At 46.1% G+C, this 14,824-nt stretch overlaps 20 non-coding genes across 20 annotated transcripts; 7 read left to right on the top strand and 13 right to left on the bottom strand.

Moving 5' to 3' along the window:
* The first annotated feature begins 479 nt into the window (after positions 1-479).
* trnae-cuc (transfer RNA glutamic acid (anticodon CUC)) lies at positions 480-551 on the top strand. Its single transcript has one exon. It is a non-coding gene; the product is annotated as a tRNA-Glu (tRNA).
* Positions 552-1,035: 484 nt separating this feature from the next.
* trnas-cga (transfer RNA serine (anticodon CGA)) lies at positions 1,036-1,117 on the bottom strand. Its single transcript has one exon. It is a non-coding gene; the product is annotated as a tRNA-Ser (tRNA).
* Positions 1,118-2,414: 1,297 nt separating this feature from the next.
* Positions 2,415-2,496, bottom strand: trnas-uga (transfer RNA serine (anticodon UGA)). Its single transcript has one exon. It is a non-coding gene; the product is annotated as a tRNA-Ser (tRNA).
* A 484-nt stretch (positions 2,497-2,980) lies between these two features.
* Positions 2,981-3,062, bottom strand: trnas-cga (transfer RNA serine (anticodon CGA)). The gene has a single exon. It is a non-coding gene; the product is annotated as a tRNA-Ser (tRNA).
* A 119-nt stretch (positions 3,063-3,181) lies between these two features.
* Positions 3,182-3,253, top strand: trnae-cuc (transfer RNA glutamic acid (anticodon CUC)). The gene has a single exon. It is a non-coding gene; the product is annotated as a tRNA-Glu (tRNA).
* Positions 3,254-3,506: 253 nt separating this feature from the next.
* Positions 3,507-3,588, bottom strand: trnas-cga (transfer RNA serine (anticodon CGA)). Its single transcript has one exon. It is a non-coding gene; the product is annotated as a tRNA-Ser (tRNA).
* A 119-nt stretch (positions 3,589-3,707) lies between these two features.
* trnae-cuc (transfer RNA glutamic acid (anticodon CUC)) lies at positions 3,708-3,779 on the top strand. The gene has a single exon. It is a non-coding gene; the product is annotated as a tRNA-Glu (tRNA).
* Positions 3,780-4,885: 1,106 nt separating this feature from the next.
* On the bottom strand, positions 4,886-4,967 carry trnas-uga (transfer RNA serine (anticodon UGA)). The gene has a single exon. It is a non-coding gene; the product is annotated as a tRNA-Ser (tRNA).
* A 534-nt stretch (positions 4,968-5,501) lies between these two features.
* trnae-cuc (transfer RNA glutamic acid (anticodon CUC)) lies at positions 5,502-5,573 on the top strand. The gene has a single exon. It is a non-coding gene; the product is annotated as a tRNA-Glu (tRNA).
* Positions 5,574-5,923: 350 nt separating this feature from the next.
* Positions 5,924-6,005, bottom strand: trnas-cga (transfer RNA serine (anticodon CGA)). Its single transcript has one exon. It is a non-coding gene; the product is annotated as a tRNA-Ser (tRNA).
* A 674-nt stretch (positions 6,006-6,679) lies between these two features.
* trnas-cga (transfer RNA serine (anticodon CGA)) lies at positions 6,680-6,761 on the bottom strand. Its single transcript has one exon. It is a non-coding gene; the product is annotated as a tRNA-Ser (tRNA).
* A 119-nt stretch (positions 6,762-6,880) lies between these two features.
* Positions 6,881-6,952, top strand: trnae-cuc (transfer RNA glutamic acid (anticodon CUC)). The gene has a single exon. It is a non-coding gene; the product is annotated as a tRNA-Glu (tRNA).
* A 1,106-nt stretch (positions 6,953-8,058) lies between these two features.
* Positions 8,059-8,140, bottom strand: trnas-uga (transfer RNA serine (anticodon UGA)). Its single transcript has one exon. It is a non-coding gene; the product is annotated as a tRNA-Ser (tRNA).
* A 1,089-nt stretch (positions 8,141-9,229) lies between these two features.
* trnas-cga (transfer RNA serine (anticodon CGA)) lies at positions 9,230-9,311 on the bottom strand. The gene has a single exon. It is a non-coding gene; the product is annotated as a tRNA-Ser (tRNA).
* A 119-nt stretch (positions 9,312-9,430) lies between these two features.
* On the top strand, positions 9,431-9,502 carry trnae-cuc (transfer RNA glutamic acid (anticodon CUC)). Its single transcript has one exon. It is a non-coding gene; the product is annotated as a tRNA-Glu (tRNA).
* Positions 9,503-10,440: 938 nt separating this feature from the next.
* trnas-uga (transfer RNA serine (anticodon UGA)) lies at positions 10,441-10,522 on the bottom strand. The gene has a single exon. It is a non-coding gene; the product is annotated as a tRNA-Ser (tRNA).
* Positions 10,523-12,083: 1,561 nt separating this feature from the next.
* On the bottom strand, positions 12,084-12,165 carry trnas-cga (transfer RNA serine (anticodon CGA)). Its single transcript has one exon. It is a non-coding gene; the product is annotated as a tRNA-Ser (tRNA).
* Positions 12,166-13,462: 1,297 nt separating this feature from the next.
* trnas-uga (transfer RNA serine (anticodon UGA)) lies at positions 13,463-13,544 on the bottom strand. The gene has a single exon. It is a non-coding gene; the product is annotated as a tRNA-Ser (tRNA).
* Positions 13,545-14,077: 533 nt separating this feature from the next.
* trnae-cuc (transfer RNA glutamic acid (anticodon CUC)) lies at positions 14,078-14,149 on the top strand. Its single transcript has one exon. It is a non-coding gene; the product is annotated as a tRNA-Glu (tRNA).
* Positions 14,150-14,633: 484 nt separating this feature from the next.
* On the bottom strand, positions 14,634-14,715 carry trnas-cga (transfer RNA serine (anticodon CGA)). Its single transcript has one exon. It is a non-coding gene; the product is annotated as a tRNA-Ser (tRNA).
* Positions 14,716-14,824: the final 109 nt, after the last annotated feature.

Here is a 14,824-nt window from a genome sequence, read left to right as displayed (position 1 = left end):
ATCACACATCGGCCACAATGTCAGGGAGCGTCAAGGAAGCTCCACATTAGAAATCTTGACCTAAACAGAGGGTAGACTTATTTACAGAACATGGGTCGAAACAAAAGGAGCTGTCAACCATTTTTTTTTCATTTACAGGAGGCGCAATAATTATTAGGAATTATTACTAAAGTTGCTGTTGCACTGAAAATGGAATTCAAATGAGATAACGGACTTGTTTTATAGAGAGGCCAATGAATTTGACAACAATATTTAACCTTTCAAAAGTGCAATCGTTGTATTATACATTTTGTGAATACCAAAGTTGGACCTGAGACCCCCTATACTGTAGCGGCTAGGAGTCTCGCTCAGGGAATGCTGACCGGCAGCAAGCCTCTGCTGCTTTCAAATGCGAAATAACGAGGTTTAACGACCAAATTTGTGGGAGGCTGACTACTGGGTTATATAGTTTTCATTCTCGCTCCTTCCCGTCTTGACTCTCCCTGATGGTCTAGTGGCTAGGATTCGGCGCTCTCACCGCCGCGGCCCAGGTTCGATTCCCGGTCAGGGAATTAGATCACATTGATGCTCTCCAATAACAATCTCCTGCAACTGTTTCCTTGTGCTTTTAGATCTCCATCACATCATTCCACACTTTGACACACTTCAGTTGGGCTGATAAGTACAAATTCTATATGAACTGAAGATGAATAAATACACCTCTCTCAATGTTGAAAGATGTATAGAATGGGGCCCGCTTTTGTTGCTCCCCATCACATTTTAAAGAACAACGTACAGTTGCCAATGTAGCAGCTGGTATAAAAACGGAGGATCCCAACTTGCATACAGACCCGGCTGATGGATTGACAGTTTTGAGGGGTTTTGCTGTAATTCATTGACTAAACCTCCAAGTCATGGGAAACGATTTAGAAGGCCTACTTGGACAATGCTTTGGCTAGGAATTCAGGAGCGTTGGGAATGTCTGCATGCATTATCTCCCTGGAGAAACCCATTATCACTGGAACACTGGGAAGAAAAGGCCAAAAGGGAGGGATACGTAGCTGGCAGGATTCGAACCTGCGCGGGGAAACCCCAATGGATTTCGAGTCCATCGCCTTGACCACTCGGCCACAACTACTCAAAGACTCAAGCCGGGCTGCTTTCCAATGCGAAATAACGAGGTGTAACGACCAAATTTGTGGGAGCCTGACTACTGGGTTATATTGTTTTCATTCTCGTTCTTTCTCCTCTTGACTCTCCCTGATGGTCTAGTGGCTAGGATTCGGCGCTCTCACCGCCGCGGCCGGGGTTCGATTCCCGGTCAGGGAATTTGCTCATTTTGATGCCCTCCAATAACAATCTCCTGCAACTGTTTCCTCGTTCTTTTAGATTTCCTTGACATCATTCCTCACTTTGACACGCTTCAGTTGGGCTGATGAGTACAAATTCTATATGTACTGAACATGAATAAATTCACCTCTCTCAATTTTGAAACATGTGTGGAAGGGGGGCCACTTTTGTTGCTCTGTAATTCACTGGCTAAACCTCCAAGTCATGGGAAATGATTTAGACGGCCTACTTGGACAATGCATTGCCTAGGAATCCCACAGAGGGGTCGTGGGCTATGCAAGCAGCTCTGCACCCATATATACCCCCGACACTTTGAAGGTACGTCTTCAAATGTCAGCTCCTTCCAGAGACATTACTGCATTTACCGGCGTCCTCGTGGCTTGGAGTGTTTACATTTCTCCCACATCTGAATCCACAAAGCCATATTGTTATTGTTCATCCCCAAACTCTGCCATTTGACCCCATACTTTCAGACCATGCGCTACGTGAATGCCTGTGTGTAACACCTCCCCTTAGGAAGCAAATCCCACCTTCCACTTGAACAATGGGATAAAAGGGTCAAAGTTAAGGCTTACGTAGTAACAGGATGTGAACCTGCGCTGGTAATCTCCAGTGCACGTCGAGTCTATGGGGTTGAGCACGGGGACGAAACTGCATCCAACGGGAACATAGGATGCTGTCCCGGAACTGTTGGACTTTGACATATGAAGCCTCTAAGCGGGGATGACGTCAAGCACCGTCAAAGACAGTCCACATGTGAACTCTTGGCCGAAAGAATGCGCCAAGTTTTTTACATGGCATCAGTCAAAAGAGACTGCGACATAAGGAGCAGGTCAACCGCTCGTTTGGATCACAACAGGAGCCAAAATTGTCATCAATCTATATTTACTTAGCTGTTGCACAGAAAACTCAAATAATACGAGATCAATAGTCACAGGCCTTGCTGCTAAAGTCCATCAGGAACATTGTTTGTTTTTGCCGCTTAATTCAGCTCAGGTGCGTTGGAAATGTCTGCACGTGTTATCTCCCTGGAGAAACCCATTATCACTGGAACACTGGGAAGAAAGGGCCAAAAGGGAGGCGTACGTAGCTGACAGGATTCAAACCTACGCGGGGAAACCCCAATGGATTTCAAGTCCATCGCCTTGACCACTCGGCCACAACTACTCAAAGATTGGAGGTGGGCTGCTTTCCTGGGATGACTGAACTTTGACAGCGTAAATCACAAATCGGCCACAATGTCAGGGAGCGTCAAGGAAGCTCCACATTAGAAATCTTGACGTAAACAGAGGGTAGACTTATTTACAGAACATGGGTCGAAACAAAAGGAGCTGTCAACCATTTTTTTTTCATTTACAGGAGGCGCAATAATTATTAGGAATTATTACTAAAGTTGCTGTTGCACTGAAAATGGAATTCAAATGAGATAACGGACTTGTTTTATAGAGAGGCCAATGAATTTGACAACAATATTTAACCTTTCAAAAGTGCAATCGTTGTATTATACATTTTGTGAATACCAAAGTTGGACCTGAGACCCCCTATACTGTAGCGGCTAGGAGTCTCGCTCAGGGAATGCTGATGCGTTATCTCCCTGGAGAAACCCATTATCACTGGAACACTGGGAAGAAAGGGCCAAAAGGGAGGGATACGTAGCTGGCAGGATTCCAACCTGCGCGGGGAAACCCCAATGGATTTCGAGTCCATCGCCTTGACCACTCGGCCACAACTACTCAAAGACTCAAGCCGGGCTGCTTTCCAATGCGAAATAACGAGGTGTAACGACCAAACTTGTGGGAGCCTGACTACTGGGTTATATTGTTTTCATTCTCGTTCTTTCTCCTCTTGACTCTCCCTGATGGTCTAGTGGCTAGGATTCGGCGCTCTCACCGCCGCGGCCCGGGTTCGATTCCCGGTCAGGGAATTTGCTCATTTTGATGCTCTCCAATAACAATCTCCTGCAACTGTTTCCTCGTTCTTTCAGATTTCCTTGACATCATTCCTCACTTTGACACGCTTCAGTTGGGCTGATGAGTACAAATTCTATATGTACTGAACATGAATAAATACACCTCTCTCAATTTTGAAACATGTGTGGAAGGGGGGCCACTTTTGTCTCCCTGGAGAAACCCATTATCACTGGAACACTGGGAAGAAAGGGCCAAAAGGGAGGGATACGTAGCTGGCAGGATTCCAACCTGCGCGGGGAAACCCCAATGGATTTCGAGTCCATCGCCTTGACCACTCGGCCACAACTACTCAAAGACTCAAGCCGGGCTGCTTTCCAATGCGAAATAACGAGGTGTAACGACCAAACTTGTGGGAGCCTGACTACTGGGTTATATTGTTTTCATTCTCGTTCTTTCTCCTCTTGACTCTCCCTGATGGTCTAGTGGCTAGGATTCGGCGCTCTCACCGCCGCGGCCCGGGTTCGATTCCCGGTCAGGGAATTTGCTCATTTTGATGCTCTCCAATAACAATCTCCTGCAACTGTTTCCTCGTTCTTTCAGATTTCCTTGACATCATTCCTCACTTTGACACGCTTCAGTTGGGCTGATGAGTACAAATTCTATATGTACTGAACATGAATAAATACACCTCTCTCAATTTTGAAACATGTGTGGAAGGGGGGCCACTTTTGTTGCTCTGTAATTCACTAGCTAAACCTCCAAGTCATGGGAAATGATTTAGACGGCCTACTTGGACAATGCATTGCCTAGGAATCTTACAGAGGGGTCGTGGGCTATGCAAGCAGCTCTGCACCCATATATACCCCAGACACTTTGAAGCTACGTCTTCAAATGTCAGCTCCTTCCAGAGACATTACTGCATTTACCGGCGTCCTCGTGGCTTGGAGTGTTTACATTTCTCCCACATCTGAATCCACAAAGCCATATTGTTATTGTTCATCCCCAAACTCTGCCATTTGACCCCATACTTTCAGACCATGCGCTACGTGAATGCCTGTGTGTAACACCTCCCCTTAGGAAGCAAATCCCACCTTCCACTTGAACAATGGGAAAAAAGGGTCAAAGTTAAGGCTTACGTAGTAACAGGATGTGAACCTGCGCTGGTAATCTCCAGTGCACGTCGAGTCTATGGGGTTGAGCACGGGGACCAAACTGCATCCAACGAGAACATAGGATGCTGTCCCGGAACAGTTGGACGTTGACATATGAAGCCTCTAAGCGGGGATGACGTCAAGCACCGTCAAAGACAGTCCACATGTGAACTCTTGGCCGAAAGAATGCGCCAAGTTTTTTACATGGCATCAGTCAAAAGAGACTGCGACATAAGGAGCAGGTCAACCGCTCGTTTGGATCACAACAGGAGCCAAAATTGTCATCAATCTATATTTACTTAGCTGTTGCACAGAAAACTCAAATAATACGAGATCAATAGTCACAGGCCTTGCTGCTAAAGTCCATCAGGAACATTATTTGTTTTTGCCGCTTAATTCAGCTCAGGTGCGTTGGAAATGTCTGCACGTGTTATCTCCCTGGAGAAACCCATTATCACTGGAACACTGGGAAGAAAGGGCCAAAAGGGAGGCGTACGTAGCTGACAGGATTTGAACCTGCGCGGGGAAACCCCAATGGATTTCAAGTCCATCGCCTTGACCACTCGGCCACAACTACTCAAAGATTGGAGGTGGGCTGCTTTCCTGGGATGACTGAACTGTGACAGCGTAAATCACACATCGGCCACAATGTCAGGGAGCGTCAAGGAAGCTCCACATTAGAAATCTTGACCTAAACAGAGGGTAGACTTATTTACAGAACATGGGTCGAAACAAAAGGAGCTGTCAACCATTTTTTTTTTCATTTACAGGAGGCGCAATAATTATTAGGAATTATTACTAAAGTTGCTGTTGCACTGAAAATGGAATTCAAATGAGATAACGGACTTGTTTTATAGAGAGGCCAATGAATTTGACAACAATATTTAACCTTTCAAAAGTGCAATCGTTGTATTATACATTTTGTGAATACCAAAGTTGGACCTGAGACCCCCTATACTGTAGCGGCTAGGAGTCTCGCTCAGGGAATGCTGACCGGCAGCAAGCCTCTGCTGCTTTCCAATGCGAAATAACGAGGTGTAACGACCAAATTTGTGGGAGCCTGACTACTGGGTTATATAGTTTTCATTCTCGCGCCTTCTCGTCTTGACTCTCCCTGATGGTCTAGTGGCTAGGATTCGGCGCTCTCACCGCCGCGGCCCGGGTTCAATTCCCGGTCAGGGAATTAGATCACATTGATGCTCTCCAATAACAATCTCCTGCAACTGTTTCCTTGTGCTTTTAGATCTCCATCACATTTTAAAGAACAACGTACAGTTGCCAATGTAGCAGCTGGTATAAAAACGGAGGATCCCAACTTGCATACAGACCCGGCTGATGGATTGACAGTTTTGAGGGGTTTTGCTGTAATTCATTGACTAAACCTCCAAGTCATGGGTAATGATTTAGAAGGCCTACTTGGACAATGCATTGGGTAGGAATTCAGGAGCGTTGGGAATGTCTGCATGCGTTATCTCCCTGAAGAAACCCATTATCACTGGAACACTGGGAAGAAAGGGCCAAAAGGGAGGGATACGTAGCTGGCAGGATTCCAACCTGCGCGGGGAAACCCCAATGGATTTCGAGTCCATCGCCTTGACCACTCGGCCACAACTACTCAAAGACTCAAGCCGGGCTGCTTTCCAATGCGAACTAACGAGGTGTAACGACCAAACTTGTGGGAGCCTGACTACTGGGTTATATTGTTTTCATTCTCGTTCCTTCTCCTCTTGACTCTCCCTGATGGTCTAGTGGCTAGGATTCGGCGCTCTCACCGCCGCGGCAGGATTCGATTCCCGGTCAGGGAAGTTGCTCATTTTGATGCTCTCCAATAACAATCTCCTGCAACTGTTTCCTTGTGCTTTTAGATCTCCATCACATCATTCCACACTTTGACACATTTCAGTTGGGCTGATAAGTACAAATTCTATATGAACTGAAGATGAATAAATACACCTCTCTCAATGTTGAAAGATGTATAGAATGGGGCCCGCTTTTGTTGCTCCCCATCACATTTTAAAGAACAACGTACAGTTGCCAATGTAGCAGCTGGTATAAAAACGGAGGATCCCAACTTGCATACAGACCCGGCTGATGGATTGACAGTTTTGAGGGGTTTTGCTGTAATTCATTGACTAAACCTCCAAGTCATGGGAAACGATTTAGAAGGCCTACTTGGACAATGCTTTGGCTAGGAATTCAGGAGCGTTGGGAATGTCTGCATGCATTATCTCCCTGGAGAAACCCATTATCACTGGAACACTGGGAAGAAAAGGCCAAAAGGGAGGGATACGTAGCTGGCAGGATTCGAACCTGCGCGGGGAAACCCCAATGGATTTCGAGTCCATCGCCTTGACCACTCGGCCACAACTACTCAAAGACTCAAGCCGGGCTGCTTTCCAATGCGAAATAACGAGGTGTAACGACCAAATTTGTGGGAGCCTGACTACTGGGTTATATTGTTTTCATTCTCGTTCTTTCTCCTCTTGACTCTCCCTGATGGTCTAGTGGCTAGGATTCGGCGCTCTCACCGCCGCGGCCCGGGTTCGATTCCCGGTCAGGGAATTTGCTCATTTTGATGCCCTCCAATAACAATCTCCTGCAACTGTTTCCTCGTTCTTTTAGATTTCCTTGACATCATTCCTCACTTTGACACGCTTCAGTTGGGCTGATGAGTACAAATTCTATATGTACTGAACATGAATAAATTCACCTCTCTCAATTTTGAAACATGTGTGGAAGGGGGGCCACTTTTGTTGCTCTGTAATTCACTGGCTAAACCTCCAAGTCATGGGAAATGATTTAGACGGCCTACTTGGACAATGCATTGCCTAGGAATCCCACAGAGGGGTCGTGGGCTATGCAAGCAGCTCTGCACCCATATATACCCCCGACACTTTGAAGGTACGTCTTCAAATGTCAGCTCCTTCCAGAGACATTACTGCATTTACCGGCGTCCTCGTGGCTTGGAGTGTTTACATTTCTCCCACATCTGAATCCACAAAGCCATATTGTTATTGTTCATCCCCAAACTCTGCCATTTGACCCCATACTTTCAGACCATGCGCTACGTGAATGCCTGTGTGTAACACCTCCCCTTAGGAAGCAAATCCCACCTTCCACTTGAACAATGGGATAAAAGGGTCAAAGTTAAGGCTTACGTAGTAACAGGATGTGAACCTGCGCTGGTAATCTCCAGTGCACGTCGAGTCTATGGGGTTGAGCACGGGGACGAAACTGCATCCAACGGGAACATAGGATGCTGTCCCGGAACTGTTGGACTTTGACATATGAAGCCTCTAAGCGGGGATGACGTCAAGCACCGTCAAAGACAGTCCACATGTGAACTCTTGGCCGAAAGAATGCGCCAAGTTTTTTACATGGCATCAGTCAAAAGAGACTGCGACATAAGGAGCAGGTCAACCGCTCGTTTGGATCACAACAGGAGCCAAAATTGTCATCAATCTATATTTACTTAGCTGTTGCACAGAAAACTCAAATAATACGAGATCAATAGTCACAGGCCTTGCTGCTAAAGTCCATCAGGAACATTGTTTGTTTTTGCCGCTTAATTCAGCTCAGGTGCGTTGGAAATGTCTGCACGTGTTATCTCCCTGGAGAAACCCATTATCACTGGAACACTGGGAAGAAAGGGCCAAAAGGGAGGCGTACGTAGCTGACAGGATTCAAACCTACGCGGGGAAACCCCAATGGATTTCAAGTCCATCGCCTTGACCACTCGGCCACAACTACTCAAAGATTGGAGGTGGGCTGCTTTCCTGGGATGACTGAACTTTGACAGCGTAAATCACAAATCGGCCACAATGTCAGGGAGCGTCAAGGAAGCTCCACATTAGAAATCTTGACGTAAACAGAGGGTAGACTTATTTACAGAACATGGGTCGAAACAAAAGGAGCTGTCAACCATTTTTTTTTCATTTACAGGAGGCGCAATAATTATTAGGAATTATTACTAAAGTTGCTGTTGCACTGAAAATGGAATTCAAATGAGATAACGGACTTGTTTTATAGAGAGGCCAATGAATTTGACAACAATATTTAACCTTTCAAAAGTGCAATCGTTGTATTATACATTTTGTGAATACCAAAGTTGGACCTGAGACCCCCTATACTGTAGCGGCTAGGAGTCTCGCTCAGGGAATGCTGACCGGCAGCAAGCCTCTGCTGCTTTCAAATGCGAAATAACGAGGTGTAACGACCAAATTTGTGGGAGCCTGACTACTGGGTTATATAGTTTTCATTCTCGCTCCTTCCCGTCTTGACTCTCCCTGATGGTCTATTGGCTAGGAATCGGCGCTCTCACCGCCGCGGCCCGGGTTCGATTCCCGGTCAGGGAATTAGATCACATTGATGCTCTCCAATAACAATCTCCTGCAACTGTTTCCTTGTGCTTTTAGATCTCCATCACATCATTCCACACTTTGACACACTTCAGTTGGGCTGATAAGTACAAATTCTATATGAACTGAAGATGAATAAATACACCTCTCTCAATGTTGAAAGATGTATAGAAGGGGGCCCGCTTTTGTTGCTCCCCATCACATTTTAAAGAACAACGTACAGTTGCCAATGTAGCAGCTGGTATAAAAACGGAGGATCCCAACTTGCATACAGACTCGGCTGATGGATTGACAGTTTTGAGGGGTTTTGCTGTAATTCATTGACTAAACCTCCAAGTCATGGGAAACGATTTAGAAGGCCTACTTGGACAATGCATTGGCTAGGAATTCAGGAGCGTTGGGAATGTCTGCATGCGTTATCTCCCTGGAGAAACCCATTATCACTGGAACACTGGTAAGAAAAGGCCAAAAGGGAGGGATACGTAGCTGGCAGGATTCCAACCTGCGCGGGGAAACCCCAATGGATTTCGAGTCCATCGCCTTGACCACTCGGCCACAACTACTCAAAGACTCAAGCCGGGCTGCTTTCCAATGCGAAATAACGAGGTGTAACGACCAAATTTGTGGGAGCCTGACTACTGGGTTATATTGTTTTCATTCTCGTTCTTTCTCCTCTTGACTCTCCCTGATGGTCTAGTGGCTAGGATTCGGCGCTCTCACCGCCGCGGCCCGGGTTAGATTCCCGGTCAGGGAATTAGCTCATTTTGATGCCCTCCAATAACAATCTCCTGCAACTGTTTCCTCGTTCTTTTAGATTTCCTTGACATCATTCCTCACTTTGACACGCTTCAGTTGGGCTGATGAGTACAAATTCTATATGTACTGAACATGAATAAATTCACCTCTCTCAATTTTGAAACATGTGTGGAAGGGGGGCCACTTTTGTTGCTCTGTAATTCACTGGCTAAACCCCCAAGTCATGGGAAATGATTTAGACGGCCTACTTGGACAATGCATTGCCTAGGAATCCCACAGAGGGGTCGTGGGCTATGCAAGCAGCTCTGCACCCATATATACCCCCGACACTTTGAAGGTACGTCTTCAAATGTCAGCTCCTTCCAGAGACATTACTGCATTTACCGGCGTCCTCGTGGCTTGGAGTGTTTACATTTCTCCCACATCTGAATCCACAAAGCCATATTGTTATTGTTCATCCCCAAACTCTGCCATTTGACCCCATACTTTCAGACCATGCGCTACGTGAATGCCTGTGTGTAACACCTCCCCTTAGGAAGCAAATCCCACCTTCCACTTGAACAATGGGAAAAAAGGGTCAAAGTTAAGGCTTACGTAGTAACAGGATGTGAACCTGCGCTGGTGAACTCTTGGCCTCTAAAAAGCACGCGCCAAGTTTTTTACATGGCATCAGTCAAAAGAGACTGCGACATAAGGAGCAGGTCAACCGCTCGTTTGGATCACAACAGGAGCCAAAATTGTCATCAATCTATATTTACTTAGCTGTTGCACAGAAAACTCAAATAATACGAGATCAATAGTCACAGGCCTTGCTGCTAAAGTCCATCAGGAACATTATTTGTTTTTGCCGCTTAATTCAGCTCAGGTGCGTTGGAAATGTCTGCACGTGTTATCTCCCTGGAGAAACCCATTATCACTGGAACACTGGGAGGCATACGTAGCTGACAGGATTCGAACCTGCGCGGGGAAACCCCAATGGATTTCAAGTCCATCGCCTTGACCACTCGGCCACAACTACTCAAAGATTGGAGGTGGGCTGCTTTCCTGGGATGACTGAACTTTGACAGCGTAAATCACAAATCGGCCACAATGTCAGGGAGCGTCAAGGAAGCTCCACATTAGAAATCTTGACCTAAACAGAGGGTAGACTTATTTACAGAACATGGGTCGAAACAAAAGGAGCTGTCAACCATTTTTTTTTCATTTACAGGAGGCGCAATAATTATTAGGAATTATTACTAAAGTTGCTGTTGCACTGAAAATGGAATTCAAATGAGATAACGGACTTGTTTTATAGAGAGGCCAATGAATTTGACAACAATATTTAACCTTTCAAAAGTGCAATCGTTGTATTATACATTTTGTGAATACCAAAGTTGGACCTGAGACCCCCTATACTGTAGCGGCTAGGAGTCTCGCTCAGGGAATGCTGACCGGCAGCAAGCCTCTGCTGCTTTCAAATGCGAAATAACGAGGTGTAACGACCAAATTTGTGGGAGCCTGACTACTGGGTTATATAGTTTTCATTCTCGCTCCTTCCCGTCTTGACTCTCCCTGATGGTCTAGTGGCTAGGATTCGGCGCTCTCACCGCCGCGGCCAGGATTCGATTCCCGGTCAGGGAAGTTGCTCATTTTGATCCTCTCCAATAACAATCTCCTGCAACTGTTTCCTCGTTCTTTTAGATTTCCTTGACATCATTCCTCACTTTGACACGCTTCAGTTGGGCTGATGAGTACAAATTCTATATGTGCTGAACATGAATAAATACACCTCTCTCCATTTTGAAACATGTGTGGAAGGGGGGCCACTTTTGTTGCTCTGTAATTCACTGGCTAAACCTCCAAGTCATGGGAAATGATTTAGACGGCCTACTTGGACAATGCATTGCCTAGGAATCCCACAGAGGGGTCGTGGGCTATGCAAGCAGCTCTGCACCCATATATACCCCCGACACTTTGAAGCTACGTCTTCAAATGTCAGCTCCTTCCAGAGACATTACTGCATTTACCGGCGTCCTCGTGGCTTGGAGTGTTTACATTTCTCCCACATCTGAATCCACAAAGCCATATTGTTATTGTTCATCCCCAAACTCTGCCATTTGACCCCATACTTTCAGACCATGCGCTACGTGAATGCCTGTGTGTAACACCTCCCCTTAGGAAGCAAATCCCACCTTCCACTTGAACAATGGGAAAAAAGGGTCAAAGTTAAGGCTTACGTAGTAACAGCATGTGAACCTGCGCTAGTGAACTCTTGGCCTCTAGAAAGCACGCGCCAAGTTTTTTACATGGCATCAGTCAAAAGAGACTGCGACATAAGGAGCAGGTCAACCGCTCGTTTGGATCACAACAGGAGCCAAAATTGTCATCAATCTATATTTACTTAGCTGTTGCACAGAAAACTCAAATAATACGAGATCAATAGTCACAGGCCTTGCTGCTAAAGTCCATCAGGAACATTATTTGTTTTTGCCGCTTAATTCAGCTCAAGTGCGTTGGAAATGTCTGCACGTGTTATCTCCCTGGAGAAACCCATTATCACTGGAACACTGGGAAGAAAGGGCCAAAAGGGAGGGATACGTAGCTGGCAGGATTCCAACCTGCGCGGGGAAACCCCAATGGATTTCGAGTCCATCGCCTTGACCACTCGGCCACAACTACTCAAAGACTCAAGCCGGGCTGCTTTCCAATGCGAACTAACGAGGTGTAACGACCAAACTTGTGGGAGCCTGACTACTGGGTTATATTGTTTTCATTCTCGTTCTTTCTCCTCTTGACTCTCCCTGATGGTCTAGTGGCTAGGATTCGGCGCTCTCACCGCCGCGGCCAGGATTCGATTCCCGGTCAGGGAAGTTGCTCATTTTGATGCTCTCCAATAACAATCTCCTGCAACTGTTTCCTCGTTCTTTTAGATTTCCTTGACATCATTCCTCACTTTGAAACGCTTCAGTTGGGCTGATGAGTACAAATTCTATATGTGCTGAACATGAATAAATACACCTCTCTCCATTTTGAAACATGTGTGGAAGGGGGGCCACTTTTGTTGCTCTGTAATTCACTGGCTAAACCTCCAAGTCATGGGAAATGATTTAGACGGCCTACTTGGACAATGCATTGCCTAGGAATCCCACAGAGGGGTCGTGGGCTATGCAAGCAGCTCTGCACCCATATATACCCCCGACACTTTGAAGCTACGTCTTCAAATGTCAGCTCCTTCCAGAGATATTACTGCATTTACCGGCGTCCTCGTGGCTTGGAGTGTTTACATTTCTCCCACATCTGAATCCACAAAGCCATATTGTTATTGTTCATCCCCAAACTCTGCCATTTGACCACATACTTTCAGACCATGCGCTACGTGAATGCGTGTGTGTAGCACCTCCCCTTAGGAAGTAAATCCCACCTTCCACTTGAACAATGGGAAAAAAGGGTCAAAGTTAAGGCTTACGTAGTAACAGGATGTGAACCTGCGCTGGTAATCTCCAGTGCACGTCGAGTCTATGGGGTTGAGCACGGGGACGAAACTGCTTCCAACGGGAACATAGGATGCTGTCCCGGAACTGTTGGACTTTGACATATGAAGCCTCTAAGCGGGGATGACGTCAAGCACCGTCAAAGACAGTCCACATGTGAACTCTTGGCCGAAAGAATGCGCCAAGTTTTTTACATGGCATCAGTCAAAAGAGACTGCGACATAAGGAGCAGGTCAACCGCTCGTTTGGATCACAACAGGAGCCAAAATTGTCATCAATCTATATTTACTTAGCTGTTGCACAGTAAACTCAAATAATACGAGATCAATAGTCACAGGCCTTGCTGCTAAAGTCCATCAGGAACATTATTTGTTTTTGCCGCTTAATTCAGCTCAGGTGCGTTGGAAATGTCTGCACGTGTTATCTCCCTGGAAAAACCCATTATCACTGGAACACTGGGAAGAAAGGGCCAAAAGGGAGGCGTACGTAGCTGACAGGATTCGAACCTGCGCGGGGAAACCCCAGTGGATTTCAAGTCCATCGCCTTGACCACTCGGCCACAACTACTCAAAGATTGGAGGTGGGCTGCTTTCCTGGGATGACTGAACTTTGACAGCGTAAATCACACATCGGCCACAATGTCAGGGAGCGTCAAGGAAGCTCCACATTAGAAATCTTGACCTAAACAGAGGGTAGACTTATTTACAGAACATGGGTCGAAACAAAAGGAGCTGTCAACCATTTTTTTTTCATTTACAGGAGGCGCAATAATTATTAGGAATTATTACTAAAGTTGCTGTTGCACTGAAAATGGAATTCAAATGAGATAACGGACTTGTTTTATAGAGAGGCCAATGAATTTGACAACAATATTTAACCTTTCAAAAGTGCAATCGTTGTATTATACATTTTGTGAATACCAAAGTTGGACCTGAGACCCCCTATACTGTAGCGGCTAGGAGTCTCGCTCAGGGAATGCTGACCGGCAGCAAGCCTCTGCTGCTTTCAAATGCGAAATAACGAGGTTTAACGACCAAATTTGTGGGAGGCTGACTACTGGGTTATATAGTTTTCATTCTCGCTCCTTCCCGTCTTGACTCTCCCTGATGGTCTAGTGGCTAGGATTCGGCGCTCTCACCGCCGCGGCCCAGGTTCGATTCCCGGTCAGGGAATTAGATCACATTGATGCTCTCCAATAACAATCTCCTGCAACTGTTTCCTTGTGCTTTTAGATCTCCATCACATCATTCCACACTTTGACACACTTCAGTTGGGCTGATAAGTACAAATTCTATATGAACTGAAGATGAATAAATACACCTCTCTCAATGTTGAAAGATGTATAGAATGGGGCCCGCTTTTGTTGCTCCCCATCACATTTTAAAGAACAACGTACAGTTGCCAATGTAGCAGCTGGTATAAAAACGGAGGATCCCAACTTGCATACAGACCCGGCTGATGGATTGACAGTTTTGAGGGGTTTTGCTGTAATTCATTGACTAAACCTCCAAGTCATGGGAAACGATTTAGAAGGCCTACTTGGACAATGCTTTGGCTAGGAATTCAGGAGCGTTGGGAATGTCTGCATGCATTATCTCCCTGGAGAAACCCATTATCACTGGAACACTGGGAAGAAAAGGCCAAAAGGGAGGGATACGTAGCTGGCAGGATTCGAACCTGCGCGGGGAAACCCCAATGGATTTCGAGTCCATCGCCTTGACCACTCGGCCACAACTACTCAAAGACTCAAGCCGGGCTGCTTTCCAATGCGAAATAACGAGGTGTAACGACCAAATTTGTGGGAGCCTGACTACTGGGTTATATTGTTTTCATTCTCGTTCTTTCTC

This window comes from Channa argus, chromosome 21, assembly GCF_033026475.1.
Source record: "Channa argus isolate prfri chromosome 21, Channa argus male v1.0, whole genome shotgun sequence".
NCBI classification, from domain to species: Eukaryota; Metazoa; Chordata; class Actinopteri; order Anabantiformes; family Channidae; genus Channa; species Channa argus.
This window is presented reverse-complemented; position numbering and strand designations above follow the sequence as displayed.